Consider the following 21,828-nt stretch of genomic DNA (forward strand, 5'->3'; position numbering starts at 1 on the left):
ATCAATGTACAGAATAGACCCTTTTGATCCCTTTTGGAATGCCTGATTCTTTAAGTTGCTTTCCATGCAGCATATATGTCCTGCACCAGAGTCCCATACCCGGGTTATGCCCACCAACGAGTTCTCTAATCTGCATAAATGTAAAGAATGCCAAAAATAAATATGCTTATAAAGAAAGTAGTTTCACAGCTTGTGGTAAATTAATGGCAGTACCAGCTTGCTGAGAATAGCTAGTGTAATGGGGGGCTCTGGTGTCTGTATTAAGGTGAATATTTCTCATGCCAGCCATAACTTTCTTTATGATGAAATTATCTCTGAGGAACATAAGCTTATGTTGCTTGCTTATGGCAGCAAGATGCTGGGCGACCAATGAAGGAGCTCTTCCCTTTAAAGTCATACACTCGATGTACTGAAACAGTTTTTGGGGGAATGGCCAGTCTGGATTCAGCTGAAGTTCTTCTTGAAATGCCCCAAATGCTTTTCTAGTGTTGTAAGACAGTGAAGAATGTAGTAACTCAGGAGCTTCATCTTCCACAGCCTCCTGGGTTTGAATCCTGGTTCGCCCCGATTATGTTTCTAGGTTTGTCAGCAGCATACCCGTGCTCGTCGGTTTCACCGAAGTGGTAAACGTCTGAGACCTGCATCACTTTGGGCTTTCCTCCCACATTAAGCTGACATGCAGCGATATAACTGGAATACTGTTAAAAACGGCGTTAAACCCAACTCACTCACTCACTCATTCCATAGCCTCCAGCAGTGCTGCTGATTCAGAGAGGCGCTGTTGTTGGCGTCTGGTGCCAATTCCTGGAACCTCTGAATTTGTGATCTCGATAAGCTGTCTGTCACTGAATTCATACATGTATACCCTGGAATATGCGAGCACTTAATAAACAGGTTTATTTTGAGGCACTGCATGAGCAATAATCTTACCAACACCATTACTCTAGAAGACACCAAGTAAGCCTATTGAGCACTGTGACCACTGCCTGGTTATCAGATTTAAATATGACTTTCTTGTTCGCAGATGAATGCCTTTATCTGATTGCTACGACAAAGTTTTTGTGTTTTCCATACACACTGCAAATCATGGATGGATGTTTCTTTTTGCATACCATGCACAGATGTGCAAAGTTACGCATGGCTCCTGAAGTAGTGTCATCTGAGCTGACTACACATCTAGCTTTCCTTCACAATTTAAGCAAAAAATACATCATGTTGATATTGATTTCAGATTTACCATAAACGTGTGTGTATTGTTACGTGTGGGTACCTGATTTCATTACTATTGTTTCTTGTGGGTACCTGCTATCATCACTATTGTTACGTGTGGGTACCTGGTATCATGACTATCGTTACGTGTAAGCACTTGTGGGTACCTGGTTTTATCACTATTGTTTTCGTCATGTGGGTTTACCACTTCGGTCGTATTGTGCTGGCAGAACAAAGATTTGAACCCGTGACAGGATCCTGGCAGCCAGTCATGAGAAGTTAACAACAACCAAAATGAAATACTGACATACTGACTTCAATAATGAACTGTTTTAGAAGCAATAATAACTGAACAACAGTTTGTGCAAGGTTTTCACATTGTGAAGATGATGCAAGGCTGGTGTAATCTTTAGGAGGTTTTATCTGTTGTTCTGTGTTTCTGCATCAGTTTGTCACTAAACAGGTTAAAAGTTTTCATTTTGTCCACTGTTGCTTACATAGAACACATGGGAAAAGTAAAAACGAAGTATTCATTATAATCCCCTTCTGTCACACGTCGTGCAAAGTTAAATTCCTTTCTACAGTGAAGCCGTGTCTATTTGATGGCAGATCAGAGTTTACAGGGGTGTTATTGCCTTAATTGATTTAATTTGATAAAGTCCAAATTGTGTTTATTCAGTTGTTTTAGGTATCTTCATCTACCTTTTATGACAGTTCCCCGTAAACGGGGGTGAATGACTTTTCGGTAATTTCTCAGTGCGAAAATATCTCTTTCCAACAAAGTGATTATGTACAAATGACTTTATTTGACTGAGTGAGAAGTAACGATGAATCACTAACTCATGACCGTGATCAGAGTGTAATGTAATGACATAAAAACACATTTGGTAATGTATATGTAGTCATTAATTGGCTTAGATTAGATATGAATCACAAACACTGCTTTTGTACTAATCTATCCAATGTCATGTTTATCATCTAAATAAAGCGACAACACCCTTTCATTGATCAATAGAAATGTCTGCAGAAAGCAGCCCCTCCCGTGGCATCCATCATTAACACATGCAAAGGCAAGTCAATTGTTCACCTGAAAAAAAAGCATGGGAACATATCATACAAGACATATTAGGGAATTGTATCAGACATAATTTCTATCACTGATGGGTCAAATTTGGAAATATCCTCAGCATGTCTACCATAAAACGTTTTGAAAGCTTTACTTAGGCTTTGAGTGTGGTGAACATGATCAAGCAGCTTCTGAGCAAGACTCGGATGACGCTCTTTGAAATCTTGGTAGAAAGAGACAGCTCGGTTGTATCTCAAGTTGTTAAATATAAACACCTAATGCTGGAGCTGCAAGAATATTGCTCAATACAAGGGGAAAGTAACTCATGACTATAACATAAGTTCCACCTACCTGCAGACTGACAGAGAAATACAACCACAGCCCCTAACTCCATAATGTTACAGTCCGACTAGTAAGTGAGTTACTTTCATGTCAAGTACTCAGTGATGGAAATACAGCCACAGCCCCTAACTCTATTGTGTTACAGTCCTAAGTTACTATAGTGTGTCACCTTCTGCTCATTTTACCTGGTGGAATGCATTACATTGATATTATTTATATGTTATCTTTTTTTACAGCTTTAAACAGGCTAGAGTTTGGTTTGACGAAATATTATTGGGCTCAAGCGCATAAGCTTACTGGGAGAACATTGAATTATTGAAATACTTTTGACAATTATGTTTATCATAATGTATTCCAGTTGGAAGGTGTGTGGTATAAGGCCCTTGCTTATTTTAACATGACATATTTTTATATCTTGAAACAAACCTACTACTTGTTCTGTATCGCATGATTTAAAATGCACTTGAGCGTGCCCATATATCAGTCCTCACTTGCCTAAAATAGATATTGATAAGAGCGTGGCATGTGACTTCATATGTCAACTTTACTTTCCAGAGCAGCAACCTCACCACTCACTGAAAATACATTGTTGCAAACTGTTTTCTGTGAAATAATATTTAGGCTCATAGTTTTTATTAAAACATATCTGGTTTTGCTGATGAAGCTGAAAAAATAGAAAGTCTCCACACAAAAATCACAGCTCCGCATTTACGTCATCGATAACATTGAGGCGGGATAGGTGGCCCAGTCGTTTAAGGCGCCGCGATTCGCTGTGCAGAGTTGCGTCCCTTGGCCATGCAAGAAACCTCTGATTATGGGTTCGAATCGCGTTTCGTCCCGATTATGTTTCTAGGTTTGTCAGCACCTAGGTTTGTCAGTGCCACCGTGCTCGTGGGTTTCACCGAAATCGTAAAAGTCTGAGACATGCGTCACTACGGGCTTTCTTCCCACATTAAGCTGACACGCCGTGATATAACTGGAATACTGTTAAAAGCAGCGTTAAACCCAACTCACTCACTCAACACAAGGGCAGACAAGTGTATGTATATATACATTCAGTTGACAAGTTGTTGGTTTGTAAAGGGTATATTTTCCATAGCAAGTGTCCTTGGTGAAAACACAGTGATATCACATTGCATGTGTCGCTTGTCAGGGAGCGCACCTGTTGTTAACATATAGGATATCAATAACACAATGCTGTGCGGTAATGTATTGAGGGTCAAGGGTATTACCTACGACTGTGTTATCCAGTAGAGAAGTTGACGCACTATAGTAACTCACTTCCTGGTAGGACTGTAACACAATGGAGTTTGGGGCTGTGGTTGTATTTCTCACGCTTCTCTGGCAGTCTTCAGGTAGGTGGAACTTCTATAATAGTCATGAGTTACACAACTTGCTGTCCTGTGATAGTAACTCGAACCCTTGACTTCTGTTGCATGTTCGTTGAATGTGTGATGTGTCATTTTGTTGTGTGTAAGAGTTCACGTTTCGAGGAATAGGGCACACTTGGACCCTAGTAACCCCAGTATCCTAAGCGTGTGGCGACTACGTTTTAAAAATAAAAGACCACGGTAACATATATAGCTCAGATAATCCTCACTTACTCACTCACTCACTCACGCATTCATTGAATATTCTGTTTGAAAGTTTATGGTCAGAAAAAAACTCTTTAGGCAACTGGCTGATGAGATTCCCGATTTGTGTCAATTATAGTTGTTATCAAATGGTTTCATTAATCATTATCACGTCAAGGGGGATAAATCTTTTTCCTCGCTCTCACTATTCAAAAATAATGATACTACTACTAATAATAATGAAGTATAAATGAGTATATACTGCAGTAAACGCCATACGTGGCCCATGCTCACAGTGTTACACAATATGCACATCTATCTACGGTACAAATATACTCTTATAAGATGGCTTTTTGAAACTATAGCTTGTACGATTTTGAATGAATTTCTCACCTTTATATATCTCTATATAGAATCAAATCATCGGTCCTCACATACATCTAGGAACTACATTTCGAGCCACTGTCCTGGTCTGACCCAGATGACAACGAAGGGATGCAGTATGTAGCAGTTAATAAAAATAAACTTCAGGGTATAATTTCAAACATAAAATAATTTTCGTAAATGATCTACTTAGTGTTGTTTCTATATACTATATATAGCCACCACTGATTCTAACGACACAAGATAATAGGTAATTGCATATGTTAGTCTGTCCATATGGGTTTCAGTTTATCAACGCATGATGGTACATACCGATACCATTGTCACTGTCTTTCTCTGATACAATACGTTTGTTACAGGCAGCTGTCCTGATGGTACATGCAGCTACCAGTATCACTGTCTATCTCTGATATAATACTTCTGTTTCAGGCAGCTGTCCTGATGGTACATACAGCTGTCAGTGTCACTGTCTGTCTCTGATAAAATACTCCTGTTACAGGCAGCTGTCATAACGGAACATACGAATACCAGTGTGGTTACAGATGTAACTGTGAGGAAGACAATTGTAATTCTACTTCCGGCTGCAGTCCGTCAGCTTGTCACCCAGGATGGTCTGGTCGGACATGTGAGAAACGTATGTAACTACAGCAGCACAAACCACTACTGACATCATAATGACACTGGAAGCCTTTTTCACACTGACCACATAGAGGTGTGGTAAATCAGAAACACGTTTCTCGGCTATCAACAACTGATTCACCTGATATACCATGACATTCATGTTGGTCATATCGCTTACCAACCATCAACCATCTTTAATTTGGCAGTCACATGATGTATTTAAAAGCTAACCCTTGTGTCATCAGTGTAACCTTTTCGGTGTCGCGGATCTTGAATCAGGTATTTCCAGTTTGATTGGACAGATGTTTTGTTGTGGCAGAAATAAGAACAGTGAAGTGTTGTTTTTAAAAAATCAGAATCCCTGTATGCTCTTGCAATCACATGATATTGCATAATTGTGCAAATACCCATTTGTTACGTGTCGATTCCCAAATTGAAACAATATGTTAACCCAGAAATCTGTACGTAAAAGACAAACAACCAACAAGTGGTATGTAATCAACAAATGTGTTACAAAATTCACTAGGATTACAAATCAATACAAACTACTGCACAGCAATTACAATGACAGTACACAATGTTTTCAAATATAAAAATGACAAACAGTATAATAAGCCTGGTGTTGTATGTAAAGAATTTGAAATATGTTTGTTTTGTGTAAATCTTGTTAATATCAGATTCTACGAAAAACTGCTGACTGAAAATTTCGAATACAAACAAATCGAATAATTTGAATGAAGTATCTCGTTGATGTATTTTCTAGATAATGTTGCGAGGGAGAAAGTTGCATCATCCAGTGGAGAGGGTTTCTGGCCGTCATCCCAAGCTACAGACGGAAGCACTGCTGCACACGGGTATACAGTCTGTATAGAGACAAATGCCAGCAACCCCAACTGGTGGCGTGTGGATCTCAATGACACAGTGCTGATACGCGAGGTCACCATCTACTTCAGACTTGACTGTTAGTGTAGTCTCAGTATTGGTTGTCTATTGCAGGCTGTGTAATGTTTATATAACGTGCGTCCATTTGGTTAAAAAACCCATACTTTTTTCTTCCAGACAGTGTTGATTGAATACGTTCATGTGGTTATCTATGCGCGACATCCTTCCTGTGAATATATTGATTCCAGATAGACCAAGGAGAAATGGCATACAGGTGTACGTGACCAACTCGACTGATGCCCCCAGTGGTGACAACTGCTACAACGTGACAGGAGGAAGCAATGGAAGTGGCATTGCTGACGTCACACGGGCACCTTGCTCTGGCACGGGCCGCTACATCTTGCTTTACACAACTGTGCACAATGCTGGCGACACAAGTAGCAGTCTGCCTCTACTTGACTTTTGTGAGGTAGAAGTAGATGGTAAGCGAACACTTCTGTGTCATATTGTGTAACAGTACATTAGGTGCAATGATTTTACAGTACTGAAAAGCAGCGATTTAAGGCAAGCAAGCATCATGACCACACATAGATTAACTCAACAAGAAATAAAAAGTGTTGTAAAGCATCTTTGCAAATATATCGTTCTGTCATTTGTTTCTCTACATCAGTGCCACATGTTCTAAGTCAAATAGTAAGTAACTTTATGTTAAGGTAAGAACATCTGTGTGGAAAATAAGGTTATTTTGTCCTTATCATGTGTAACTATCTAAACGTAAGTGTCATGTATTCGCCTTCGTGGTTATAGAAACCCATAAAATACATGTAAAACTCAATGTAGTGTGATGTAAGAGTCAAACATCCATTTGACAGTGTGCAGTCCTGGTACTTTCGGCGCTGACTGTGACAACTACTGCCACTGTGACGGTGATGTGTGCAACTACGTCAGTGGAATCTGTCCCAGTGGAATTTGTATGTCAGGCTGGAGGGGCAACAGTTGCAACACCAGTGAGTTAAACAAAACAAAAATACACGAGACGAAAACGTGAATAACCACCGTTAAGTAGAATAGAAATAAATACAATTGAACTGAACTAATCTCCAAAAAGAAGGTATACCAACTCAGATGTTTTCCACTATTTTGATAATTAATAGTTCAATATAAATTAAGACATAAATATGTCGGACGAATACAATCAAATGCTTTCAGTGACAAAAAAAGGAAAAACTTACAATTTATTGAAAATCGTGCATTTAGCCACAACGACTTTGGACTACGTAGAACGAAATGCACGTACGAAAGTAATGTCTAAAACTTGTGACACGGCCCGTTCTGAACACATCAACCAAATCCACCAAGAAAATATGCCACGTTTAACAACTATACAGATGCAAGATGCATCTGTGTCAACATTACCAGATTGTTGCAACGTTTACAACAGACAGGACAGACATCAGACAGGAGAAGAAGCGGCAGACCACGCCCACTGAAGACCATCACACTCGGACCATTCATCGCCGAAACCCCTTCATTACAGCGGCGGTAACTACACTGATGACACTGGGACAGTGTATAGGAGATGAAGAAAACGTGGTATCAGAACATGTTGACTCTTCCACAGAGTGATGTCAACACCGTCGACGTGACAGGTTGTCATGGCAAGTTCGATTTTGGCAAGGGCTAGACTGGGGATGTGTCATGTTCTACAATGAGAGTAGATATTGCTGTACAGAAATTATCGTCGGCAGCGAGTTTTCAGACGACCAGGTGCACGCGCTAGATTGTGTTCAGCAAGTTCAACCATTTGGAGGCGGTAGCATCATAGTCTGGGAATGTATCTGAGGTGATGTCAAAACGATGCCGTTATCATCAGTGTAACCTGAATGCCAAGAGATATGGGGATGAAGTTTGGATATTCCTTCAGCAACAGTCACATGGTATTGTCTTCATCAAGACAATGCGAGCCCGCATACCACAAGGCTAACACAAAACTTTCTGAACAACGCGAACATTCACTTTTCACCCTGGCTGGCACGTTCTCCTGATGTTATCCCATCGAACAATTATGAAATCACCTTGACCAATAGATCCAAAGACGACTAATAGCTCCAGTCAACCGTCAAGAATTGGAACAATGTCTCCTTGGGGAACAGCAGCGGATTACCTCCAACGTTATTCGACGTTTGACGTCATTGGTGCGTCGTCGTGTTCAGGCGTGCATTATTGCACACGGTGGACATATTCGGTATTTCGTGACAGTGATTTTAACCCCCGTGTGTCCTTGTGTCTCAGTCAGTCGTAAAGATTTTATTTGGATAACATGTGCAGTTTTACACATTATGTTAAAACCCAACTTTAATGAAATATATACATATTGATAGGATACATGCTACTGGTTTTCTATCATAGTCTTTCAAACTCTTGGTATACTTTCTTTTGGACATTACGTTACATTCACAAAGAATTTGGATGAATGCCTATATCGTAATTTTCATCATTAGTGGAATTGTAACTTTTTTGAACGTATTTTACACAATTTAGTTTCATGAAATTAAATTCATAGTCTCTGTATCTCCTGTTTCAGCATGTCTCACGGGAGAATACGGACGACGCTGCTCCAAGCGATGCACAGGCAGAATGTGTAAGGACAACACCTCCAGCTGTAACCATGCAACTGGTGAATGTTCAGGTGGATGTCTGGCAGGCTACCAAACACCGGACTGCACACAGAGTAAGGATACACGGGTGTATGTTGTGTATGTAGACCATCATTTTAAACAGCTGTATTCTGTAAAATAACTTCAACAATTTGAACAAAAACAACAGCAGAAACATATTAGAAATGCAGACACAACATATGTTTCTTTGAAGAATGCGTCGATACGTATGGAGAGAACTGCACAAGAAGCTGCTCAGCCAGACATTGTAGAGGCTCGCCCCAATCTGTATGTGATCACGTGACTGGACGGTGTAAAGGAGGCTGCAGTCGCGGATGGAAAGATGCTGATTGCATGACAGGTGAGAGCTGTGTGGAAAGGAAACATTCTTTGTGGATATAATATGATGGAATGTAAACTCATGACACATTTATTGATAGTCCAAGCTTTCATTTTTACATCTTATCCCTTGAATCATGTTATTCATAAGTAATAAATTTTTCGTTGTGTTCATTGTAATTCATGCATTCTGATTAGCTGAATTGGTCACGTGTTAATGCATTCATTTCCCAATGAATGTATAAAATTAAGCCACGCCCACCAAAGTTGACTACTTTTATTACTGCGGAATGTCGGGAATCCCATTATTATAGCCTGGGGAATTCCCTTTCTGCTCACTGTATCGTCATGCACAGGACGCTTTGCGAAATGCATGCATATTCATTGTCCAAACTACCCTTTGAGACTGAAGACCGAGAAGGAATGAAACAGTTAACGTGCATGCTCGCTCAACTCTTTTTTGTCAGCTCGCCTGGGTTCCAAAAATTTTGTGTCTTTGTGTTTCATTTCTAACCCACATTTTCAAACTGTGTCTCCTTGTTCTCAGGGAAGTAATGTTTGTATCTGATGGTAACTTCTTAAATAAAATAAAAAAAGTGCCAAATGTATATTCAGAAATACAACTTACATGATATCACAGACGAAACAGTCTAAATAAAAACAACAAAACCCTGTCCATATTCAGAGGAAATCTCTTCTAACAATCGAGTGTACGTTTCCAACTAGATCATGAAAATGTGTTTATGAATCACCATCAAAAGGTGATGATACCAGGTGTTCAGCAGACAATCAAAGGAAAGTCATTTGTTCACCGTAAAACACACGGGAACATATGGTACAAGTCAAAATTGACAATTGCATCGGACACTGATGAGTCAAATTTTGAAATGTCCTCCACGTGTCTACCACAAAACGTTTTTAAACTTTACCGATGCTTTGAATTTTGTAACCTTGATCAAACAACAATAAAACAGTCCGTGTTTTTAAATTGAATATCTACCCCAGATGGTTCAGTCAACAATGATCTTACGGCGAAAATGATATGACTTGTATTTTCCTTTTGGTTTATACAATTCAACTTATTGTTTTTGCCTTCTTCTGTGTAGGTGGTAAATTTGACTTGTTATTAATATATGCTGATTAAATTTACCAATAGGCTGTGTCCAAGATGTGGAGTATGGTGCCGGATGTAAAGGCAACTGCAGTGCCCGGATGTGTGAGGGAGGGTCGGGCACCTGTCCCCGGGACACAGGCTTGTGTAGTGATGGGTGCCACTCAGGATGGACAGGAGATGATTGTACTCAGAGTGGTATGTGATGTCAAGACGTAAAAGGTGGACATTGCACACGAAGTATGTATCGTGATACTTTGTGCTTTTCATACGGGATCTTCAATTTGCAGAAAATGTTGAGGGTGTTACTGAAACGTTCATTTTAATAAATATTCCAATAATGTTAATCAACAAGTTTGAAATTACACAAGTACTATTTCAAAATTGAATTAATAAGTAATTAATCAACTTAAATCAATAATCATGCATTCATGCACTATATTCATCTTATTTCAATCAACAAATTGTCACATCAGCATTAAGGTTATATTTTTCCTTCCACAATAATCTGTCACTGCCATGATACAACTGAACTAACGCACGCACTCAGGGTCATTATTATTTTAGTGACTGTTTCAGCTCCTCAATCCGACGACTCAAACGGAGCTATGATTGGTGGTATCGTTGGTGGCGTGTTAGCAGTGGTCATGGTTGTACTTGCTGTGATAGGTGTTATGTTTCACAGGTAGGTGCGTTTTTATGAAAATGGACACATACATATATGCTTGGCCTTTTTCCTCTTTAAGTCAGAATATCATGTTTATTGTATCATAAGTATAACTGTTCCACTCACCTTATTCTTAGATATTATATCAATAAATAATAACATAGTTTATACACATAATTCAGCAATCCAGTTACTGAATGATCTAGTTCAGAAGTATAAAGCATATTGTCATCAAATCTGTGTGGACACATTCTGATACTTCTTATGTTTACATTAAGGAGAAAAAACAACGCCAGCAATATTAACAAGGAGCACTCCATCTATGAAGACATATCAGCTATGGAACCGGACAGACACCAGGTGCAAGGTAAATAGAAGTGACAAAACCCTTTCCAGAATCATAAGAAATCTCTGATATCAATCTGAGTCTATTGTATGATTCCCTCAATATCATAAGCATGTGTTTATGATATCACCATGAAACAGTGATGATACCAGGTGTTCGTGAATAGGTGAGGGCATCCTGAAGTAGTCTTCTGAACGTAGTCTCTGGTTCTCCTTGAGACAGGTAACAGGTGCTCATAGATAATTAAAACAAGAAAGCCTGTAAACAAAGACAGGCTTGTTTAGCCCTAAAGGGAACGCATGTTGTTCTGCAGCATCCCAGGGAGTAAACAGAGACGAGGGGAAGGACATTGAGATGAAGGAGGAGGAGGCTGACAGAAGCTCTTACTACAACATCAAGGCTCCTGTCATAGTGACAGAGGTGGCTGTGGACAAGCTAGGGGAGAGGATCAGAGAACTGCAGGCTGGTGAAGGAGGATTCGAACGTGAATACGGGGTAGAGCCTCATTTTATGTTTCCACTATTTACAAATAATTGTCTCAACATCATGTCGGGTGATGTATGTTGAAACCTTCGTATCGATTCGGTATCCATAGCAAAATACACATCATATCATAGCCCTAACAAAGATATATGCTACTCAAAGTTTGCTAAGGATCTCCACTTTAAAAGGTCATACGTCAAATTATGTACATCTACTGAAATACCCAAAGACAGTACTGTACCACATGTACCACACTGCAAACAAACAATATGTCAATATAATCAGTCAGAAATATAATTAGAGTATCTGACCTTAAAGGAAACGTAAAAAAATCACGAAAACTAATTCATTGTAAAAAAAAACAACATCTCTCAGTAGCACCTATGTGGTCCACGTGATGGGATCGCAGCCTGGCACCAATAACTGCTTGGATTTTCAAAGGGGGAAAATTGCTCTACTCTTCAGTAAAAGCATTGTCGTGTTCCTGTAGAGTTGCTGGAAGTACAGGGCGTCGTGGGAGGGCGATCTGCAGCTCGTTCCACATGTGTTTGATAGTGTTGAGGTCTGGTGACCGGGCTGGCCACTCAATGTGGACAATGGTCCCCTGCTCTAAGTAGGCAGTAGTAGAGTAGTATATATATTTATGAGCATCTTTTTCTGTTCTACTGATTAAATATGTCTTGTTGAGAACATCATCATTTGCACATTTATTGAGAGCGCAAAGCTTAAGGTTGATTGGCTTTGGTCAGGATAAATTTGTTTATAAGGAAGTGAACGTTGAAGTAAAACTATGCTTTCCAGCGGTTAATATCCGGGTTCACACACCTGTATGAAGATTCTCAACGAGAGGAGAACAACGGCAAGAACAGATTCCGAGAGTATTACCCATGTAAGTATCTTATCACTGATTGTAGACTATTACAATGATAACAAGAAGTCCTACATGTATATGAACAAATAGCTCACATGTCCATGAGATCATGGAGAGTCAGCATATTCTCTAAATGGATAACCTCTGCTTATTCCCAACCACAGATGACTACAACCGAGTTGTCCTGGAGAAGCTTCCAGGGGATCAATCATCCGACTACATCAACGCTAGCTATATCAATGTAAGATACCTAAAGTGTTACTAATCATGTGGGGGCACAGGTGGCCCAGTCGTCCATGGCGCCGCGATTCGCTGTGCAGAGTTGCGTCCCTTGGGCACGCAAGAAACCTATGATTGAGGGTTCGAATCCCGGTTCACCCCGATTATGTTTCTAGGTTTGTCAGCACCATACCCGTGCTCGTGGGTTTCACCGAAGTGGTAAACGTCTGAGACCTGCATCACTTCGGGCTTTCCTTCTACATTAAGCTGACACGTCGTGATATAACTGGAATACTGTTAAAAGCGGCGTTAAACCCAACTCACTCACTCACTCACTACTAATCATGTAGTTTCCATAGTAGCTGACCACTTACTTTCTGTTGTATTTATTCAATACCAAAAGTATAATACTCTAATGCACTTCATATCAAGTAAGTTTTGTTTGTTAATTACTGCCGCAAATAATTGAGCCTAAACCAGAGTATCCAGTAATTGACATGAGGTTTGTTTTTCCGCAATTGGGATATCATGCCAAGCATCAACTGACTCAGCGAGACTGACCACCTGACCTGATCTGTTGGTTCAGGGGCAAGGGTGGACCAGTCTTCTAAGACGTCGGAATTTGTTGTTCGGTGTTTCACCCCTACCGCTTGCAGAATCCTATGATCCTGTCGAGTCACTCATTAGTAATGGACCAGTTTTAGTCATGGATTTTCTCCCACATAAAGTTGACACCCGACGATACAGCTGACACACTGTGTCATCTCATACTGTTTGTTGGATATTCTAAAACAAACGAAAAAGAAACGTCCTAAAAAGTCTACAGCCACGAGAGAATGTGTCGAGGGCTTATAGCAGATCCAGTGTCTTAACATGCATATTCTGTGAAATATGCACGCTGCAGTTGCAAGATATTATGACTTGTATATATAAGTGGACATGTCTTTCATATTTCAGGGGTACTCAATGGATCAAGCCTATATTGCAGCACAAGGTCAGATAATATATGAAAACCTTCAGAATTGTTTGTACAGTATTATTACAGTGTTGACCGAACACGAATCTATATTCTCGGGGGTCACGAGTGGCCCAGTCGTCTAAGGCGCCGCGATTCGCTGTGCAGAGTTGCGTCCCTTCGTCACGCCAGAAACCTGTGAAAGAGTGTTCGAATCCTGGTTCGTCCCGATTATGATCCTAGGTTTGTCAGCACCATACCCATGCTCGTGGGTTTCACCGAAGTGGTAAACGTCTGAGACCTCGGGCTTTCCTCCCACATTCAGCTGACACGCCATGATGTAACTGGAATACTGTTAAAAGCGGTGTTAAACCAAACTCACTCACTCACTATATTCTCGTGACCCGTGACGATTCCGGAGTAGAATAGGTCTTCAGCAACCCATACTTTCCGTAAAAGGCGACTATGCTTGTCGTAAAAGGCGACTAACGGGATCAGGTGGTCAGGCTCGCTGACTTGGTTGATACATGTCATCGATCCCAATTGCGTGGATCGATGCTCATTCTGTCAATCACTGGATTGTCTGGTTCAGACCCGATTATTTACAGACCGCCGTCATATAGCTGTAATATTGCTGAGTGCGGCGTTAAACAACAAACAAACTATATTCTTGTGTACTAAAAATTATGAATTATGATAACATCAACCTCACAAATCAGAATAGTACATCTGTGTTCGCCAGCACCGAACAGGAAAACAGTGGGGCACTTCTGGAGAATGATCTATGGGAAGAACCTGACAAGGATCGTCATGCTGACAAACCTGACAGAGATAGGAAAGGTATACCCATGCCCTATGTTCCTTTTAGGTACATGTAGATACAGATGTGTGACCACGTTTTATCTAGGTACATCAGCACACGATGATTGTTTAGCTTATCAGGTGCTAAAAGCACTTACTGAAAAGCTATACAGTATTGAGTAAGACATGCTGGACTTCCTCATTGATAACAGCTGTGTAAAATTTGGGGGTAAGACATTTAGGCAAGAAGTGTGCATGCTCATGTGCTCCAATTGTGCTCCCATCCTCCCGGATCTCTTTCTTTCTGCTCGGATTAGCAAAATCAAAACATGTAAATTTGGCAAAGAAGTTTATCTAATGCTTCATGTAAGAAAACATTGATGATCTAGTTCAACAAACACCAAAAAGCCAATTGCCTATCACTGATTTACCCACCTGAACTGGGAATATAGCAGATTAGTGAGACTGCCTCATCAGTTTCATATCTAAATCTATGCATAAAGATTCAGAGGGAGAGAAAAAAAATACTCTCCAAAAGGATGTATACGAATGATGACTTCAACTTTCCAATAGTCGACTGCAATATTCCAGCAGCTCCAGCCTTTTGTCATTTTCATTTCACAACTTTTAGGATACAATCGGACATGCTCTTTGTACCAAGACTTCAAGGAGTGTCAAGTTTTGTCATTAAGGTTACACATTTCAGTAACACTTTGAAAAGTTTTATGGTTGACATGTGGGGGACATTTCAAAGTTTGATGCATCAGTGACAAGAATGATGTCCGATGCAATTCCCTATTTTGACTTGTATCATAAGTTCCCGTGTTTTTTCCGATAACAATTGGCTTGTATTTGCATGTGTTTGTGACAGAGATGCCCTCACCTTTTGCGAACACCTGGTATCATTACTATTTGATAGTGTACATAAACACATGTACAAAGTTGTACAATCGACTCTGCTTTTAGAAGAGATTTCTCAGGAATATGGTACGGGTTCAGTCGGTTTTATCATCATACCACAAATAAAAAAATGTACTTTTCAATAACAGGTGAAGTGTGTCCCCTATTGGTCAGACACGTCTGATCTCGTTGTGGATGTCTTCACCATCTCCGTCACCAACATCAGTCACAGAGCTCACTGGGTCATCAGAGAACTTAAGGCCACTTTGAAAGAGGTACAAATAAAGAGAGAAAGCGAATCACATCGAAATACATCGGGAGTCGTTGCAAAACATTTAATCTGTAACTGGATAATAAAGTGAAAAGGAATCAAACATTACATTATAAATATGTATGTTGTCAAGATATGTAAATTGCATGTATTTCTACAGAACGGCGAGAGTAGGCTGTTTCACCATTTCCACTACACAAGATGGCCAGATCATGGAACTCCGGAGGAAACAGCACTGATGGAGTTTCTTTGGAGAATAAGAAAGACACCAAACCCTCACAATACACCCTTGATGGTGCACTGCAGGTATGTGACGACAATATCTAAATGTGACAGGCACTAAGTGTTGTACGGTACCTAATGTAGAATCATTTACGCCTCAATAGAATCATGTTTTTATCGTTGTTTTCTGTGCGTGAATATAAATCTTACATTTGTTTTTACTCCTGAATTGAAGAGCATTTTAAAGCAATGACCACAGAAGCTGCACGCCAGTCTGTGTTATCCCACAATACGCTTCTTTTCCAGTGCTGGGATTGGTCGGACAGGGACGTACATCGCTGTGGACTACCTGCTGGACCAGGCTCTGACTGACCGGAAGGTGGACGTGTTCGGGTTTGTGAATCTGATGCGACAGCAGCGGAGAAATATGATACAGACCAAGGTATGTGACAAGCGATATTATTTATGTTGCCCGGTCATATACATATCTCCATATTTCATCATTTTCCATCAAGCAATAAAGCATGATGGTTTTACATTGTAGGAACAGTACGCATGCGTGTACACGACTCTACACGAGGCACTGATGATGGGTGACACGACCTTGACCTCACCCGAATTCAGGACACAAAGACGAGCAAAGAAGGTGTTCAAGATGGGGACGACGACAGTGTCTCAGATGATGCAGGTGCTTGCTTCTCACACTTTCCCGTATGAATACGGTATTAGATGCTACAACACTTGTGTCAAATGTCAGCCTTAGTGTTAATAGCAGAACAACTACATCCCTTAAACAGACATGTTCTTGCTGTTGATATGTGTTACCTTGTCAGGATACATATTGATCCTTGCATATATGGTGGTAACTCTACATAAGCGCTACAAAAATAATTCCATAATCTTAAGAAGTCTCTACTAAAAGTCCATTGTACGATTCCGATTATATCATAAGCATGGGTTTATGAAATAAAGTTCAAGTTAAGTGCATGCTTCTGTTCTGCCTACTGAGATTGTCTCGTTCCAATTATCTGCCATCGCACAATATACACAGTGTTGTAACATTGATCCTCCACAGCAATGCATGCAGTACATCGTAGACATCATATGTGCCATTTGTCTTCTTTACAGAAAGTTAAAGTCAGCATCGAAGAACTTAAATCTGGTAAGAACATTTTCCCTGGGCTCAGAGCATAATATATCAAGGGGTTTTAGCATTCTCCTCCATGAGTCATGCGCTTTATTAATGGATATCAACAACTCAGTTGCTCATGTGACTGAGATCGGTGAAACCCATGACATGTGTATGGTGCTGACTATCCAAGCAACCTATTCAATGTGAATCAGTCATTTGGATCCACGATGAGGTCTCCAGCAAGCCTAGAAAGCACAGCGAATGTTCGATTGAGCCAACTGTGCCCCTCCTGAACTTTTGACTCATCCCCACAATTGAATTACATATTCACACCGTTCTGTAGTCAACAACCATTGTTAGAAAACCACACCCTTCGTCCAATCGTATGTTTCTTTTTGATAGCTGGTCGCATCAAGGGCCGTGTTTGGGTGAACGGACGGACAGACATCCTAGCTGTGATGATGCCTGTAAGTATATGGACACAATTCTGAGCCATGCACAGGTACCATAGGTACCTGATATTTTCCATAGCCGTACCAACATCGATAGCCTTATCCAATTTACTAACCTCTTGATAAACTATGATCCGAATAAGTACTGACTGCATTTAGGGTTAGGGTTGTAACATATGGTTGTTCTTCACCTGGACAGAGTCTTGTATTTGTCTTCTTCAGTCCCACCTGTCTGTGAATGGCTACCTGTTAACTGAGGCCCCCTCCGTCACCACGGCTTCTCTGTTCTGGAAACTCACAGAGGAACAGGAGTCTTCCACTGTCATTGTCCTGCCAGACTCGCATCAGGTAGGTGGGATAAAATATTTTGAGAACATTTTAGAAACCACTGTTCGAATTAATTGAATATATATATACGGGAACGTCCGTAGCTGAAGTCGCAAGGACGATGGGTTGTAGTCGACGTACTGTTTATGATTTACATACGCGTCCACAGCAAACGGGTACCACCGTTGATCGCCCTCGGCCAGGTCGACCACGTGTGACGTCACATGCAGAGGATCGTCAGATTGTCTTACGTCACCTTCGTAACCGATTTTTGACAGCTTCATCAACCAGAAATGAACTGTTTAGGGGTAGACTGAGTGCGCAAACTGTTCGAAACCGTATGAGAACTGCTCACATTCAAGCACGACGGCCATACTGCGGGCCGATTCTGACTCAATTACACAGACGTCAACGTCAATTGTGGGCACAGCGACACTTACGATGGAATAAAGTCGTCTTCAGCGATGATTCAAGATTTATTCTTCGGTTTGCTGATGGTAGGGCGAGGGTGTGGGGGCGCCGTCATGAACGCTACTCCCAATGTTGTGTACAGGAAGTTGACAGATTTCGAGGCGGAAGTGTCATGGTGTGGGGTTCTTTCTGTGGCAATGCATGTTCCAGGCTTCTTGTCATCCGTGGCAACCTCAACGCTGCTGCTTACCGTGACCAGGTACTTGGACCAAAACTTCTGCCTTTTATGCCAGCACATCGACCTGGTTTGATCTTCCAACACGACAATGCCAGACCCCACACAGTAATTTTGACAAGGAATTTCCGATGAGTCGACGTCATGGACTGGCCGTCAAGGTCTCCCGACCTCATTCCCATCGAACACGTCCGGGATGCTCTTGGCAAGAGCCAGAACCAACCACAGAATTTTCAAGATCTTGGCACCATTTTGCAGCAACAATGGCGTCGTATTCCCAATAATGTGTTCACAAGCATCACAAGATCTATGCAGAGGCGTTGTGTGGCGGTTGTCAACGCACATGGTGGCCATACACGCTACTGAACTTGTGTGCCATCAGATTCTCGTGCTTGGGACTTATGATTTAAATTGTTGATGTTATTACCAAATACCGTAGGTGCTTGGAACAAATTATGGTTTCCACCGTTAATCAAAATCCTCCTTTGGACATTAATGATTAAAAATTACCTTCTCTGATACATTTGTCCATTGTATATCATATATGGGATTACTTTTAAAAATGTGCAGTTTTTAATTTGACTCAGTATTAATATATATAGTATTAATTAAATAAGTGGAGTAAGATTGAACACAGTTTCAATTGGCAAGTGCTTTCAACTCCTACCTCGTACGAGTCTCATCAGGACTTGATGATAACGGACATGAAGTAGTAACATATAATTACGTGACGTCATAACATTCAGGAGAACTATGTCGTCACAATACCAAGGTGACTAAGGACAAATTACTTATGCCTTCACATTTAACTTAGGCACGTATTTTTTAATGAAACGTTGCTCTTTTTGAAACAAAGTAAGTTCATGATCAAATTTTAGCTTATATAGTGGGAAAACTAAATGTATCTAAATGTTCGTGCGGTTGTGTGGCTGCTTTATTTATGAACGGTGAAGATTCATTCTTCTTTTTAATTTAAGCTCTGTCTTTTCTTGCATCCACTACAAACAATCAAGTAAATAACATTTCTAGTATCACAAGTCATATTTTGTTTTACAGTAAATTTAGTGTCCTTTGTAATTTGGACTGAACAGCCTTCAATTATATTGCTGCAAGTTAGGCATCGTTTGTCCTCGCACTCAGAAACCTGTGGAGTGATGGCAACAGAATCAAATTTATAACTTGTCAAAATCTTTCTAAGATTTTTTGGTTGTCTTTGGCTGTTGATAATTTTGTATTTGCTCAATATTCTATCCATTCTAATACTTTAATTAAAAAAGGCATGTATCGTTGAACCATTGATAATGTTTTTTCATGATAAAGGTTGAAGGTAGATACTAGAGTTAAATTATTCCCCATATTGTTTTCTTCAGACTTTTCTCTCAGTTTTGTTGCTCAATACTTAGCACCTTCTGTATGCTATCTTCAATTAACTTTGCGGGATAATTTTGATGCAGTAGGAAACTTTAAGTTCAGCAAGGCGGGTAGTTTTCACATCATTCCCGGAAACAATGGTTCAAGTACGTCTTGTGAGACAGTAAGGGATATAACGTTTTGTATGATACAGGTGACATGATCCAAAATCCAAATATTGGTGCGTTTCACTATCATTATAAAAGATATCAGTTTGTACAAATCTCCCAGATATTAAATTGATTCTTCCATCGAGAAAGGTTAAACTGGACTCGCTTTTTTCCATAGTGAAATTGAGTGACACCTTAAGTGAATTTAAAATTTCATGAACAGCTGTAAGTTGACTTTCACTGGTTTTTAATATGATAAAATAGTCGTCTAAAAACCTGTATATATATATAGATATATATGTTTGTGTGTGTATGCAAATGTCGATATTTCAGCGTCTGGACAGCTTCATGCCACTTCCAGGAGACAGGCTGGACCTGAGTACTGTGATCGTTGGTTGTTCTACTGAGACCCACTCAACTCTGGCCTCATCCTTAGGAAAGTCGACAGACAGATGGAGGTAGGCTGCTTTGTATAGTTCTATGTTACATGTCAGCGAAAGGAACATGAGATACTCAGGGCTACTTTAACACACTGTTTCCCATAAATGACAGACCATGTATGAAGACAACCTTGTGTTTGCAGGGCAGTGCCTCTTCCCAGCTGGTACATGTGTATCTCCTGAAGACCTTCCGGAAAGATGATAATTCCAGTCTGATTGACCTCCTGGAGCAAGTTGACCGCAACATAGAGGGAAATAACTCTCAGCCAATAACAGTTATATTCAGGTTAAATAAATTAAAATATATATTGTTAACAATTATTTGCCAAATTACATGCAGTGTTAATCTATAGCTAAAATATTAATTCCCTAAATTTGCTCAAAAGTATGTTTTAGGCATATCTAGAAGCGCTACATTTTTATAGAACTCTTTTTCTACCAGTGAAAATGAACGACGATCAGCCACGTTGTTCTGCATCCTGAGTAACATCGTGCAGGGCATGAAACACGACAACGAGGTGGAGATCTACAACAACATCCGAAAGTTGGGTCATCTGTGTGACAACGATCTCTCACAGGTAGGAATCAGAATAGTTCCAGATTACTAATAGGTTAAGAGTAATGTTCGTGTTTTGTCAGTTTGTGCCCTCTTGGCATACCCAAAATATGTGCTTGTGGGTTTCACCAAAGTCGTAAACGTAAAAGATCTCCATCACTTCAGGCTTTCCTCCCACATAAAGCCGACACGCCTTGATGTAACTGTATTCTGTTCAAAGCGGTAGTGAACAAACTCAGAACATCTGTTTGAAAGATACTCGTATATGTAAACGCCATTTCAAATCCAAAGACGCAAAATATATCCTTGTATGTAACAGACATTAAGGTGCACTTCTATGACGAACGTCTTTGACTTAATATAATAGGCCTGACAATAATCTCATGACAATATACCTACATGTTTGCTTATGAATGACTGACCTTACGTTCCAGTCTGACGTCTCCCTGTGCTATGACCTGTCTTCTGCCTATCTGGAGACACAGAATGTTTACGCCAACACGTGATGGCAGACCAGCACTACTACCAACGTATTTCCACTGTAAACCTGTCAATCAGTACTGTTAGCCTCTTCTTATCTGGAGACACAGAATGCATATGCAATAAATCAGTTCTCCTGGTCACGTATATATACAATAAACCCTTCCATCAATACTGACACATTAAGACCTTTTTTTTAATACAAATAAGATAATGCATAATGGTACAATATAAAAACATGAAATGGAATGTCATGTCAAATTTGTCTTTACATTCTTGACTGTACAACATGTTTATCACTTTTATTTGAAAGTTATATATTTTGTATATCCAATAGGAAAATACTTGTGATTCA

At 40.1% G+C, this 21,828-nt stretch overlaps 1 pseudogene; it reads left to right on the top strand.

Annotated features, from left to right (window-relative positions):
- Positions 1–3,920: 3,920 nt before the first annotated feature.
- Positions 3,921–21,541, top strand: LOC139478831 (receptor-type tyrosine-protein phosphatase epsilon-like; annotated as a pseudogene).
- Positions 21,542–21,828: the final 287 nt, after the last annotated feature.

This window comes from Haliotis cracherodii, unplaced genomic scaffold, assembly GCF_022045235.1.
Source record: "Haliotis cracherodii isolate W230 unplaced genomic scaffold, xgHalCrac1.p SCAF_4, whole genome shotgun sequence".
In the NCBI taxonomy this organism is placed as follows: Eukaryota; Metazoa; Mollusca; class Gastropoda; order Lepetellida; family Haliotidae; genus Haliotis; species Haliotis cracherodii.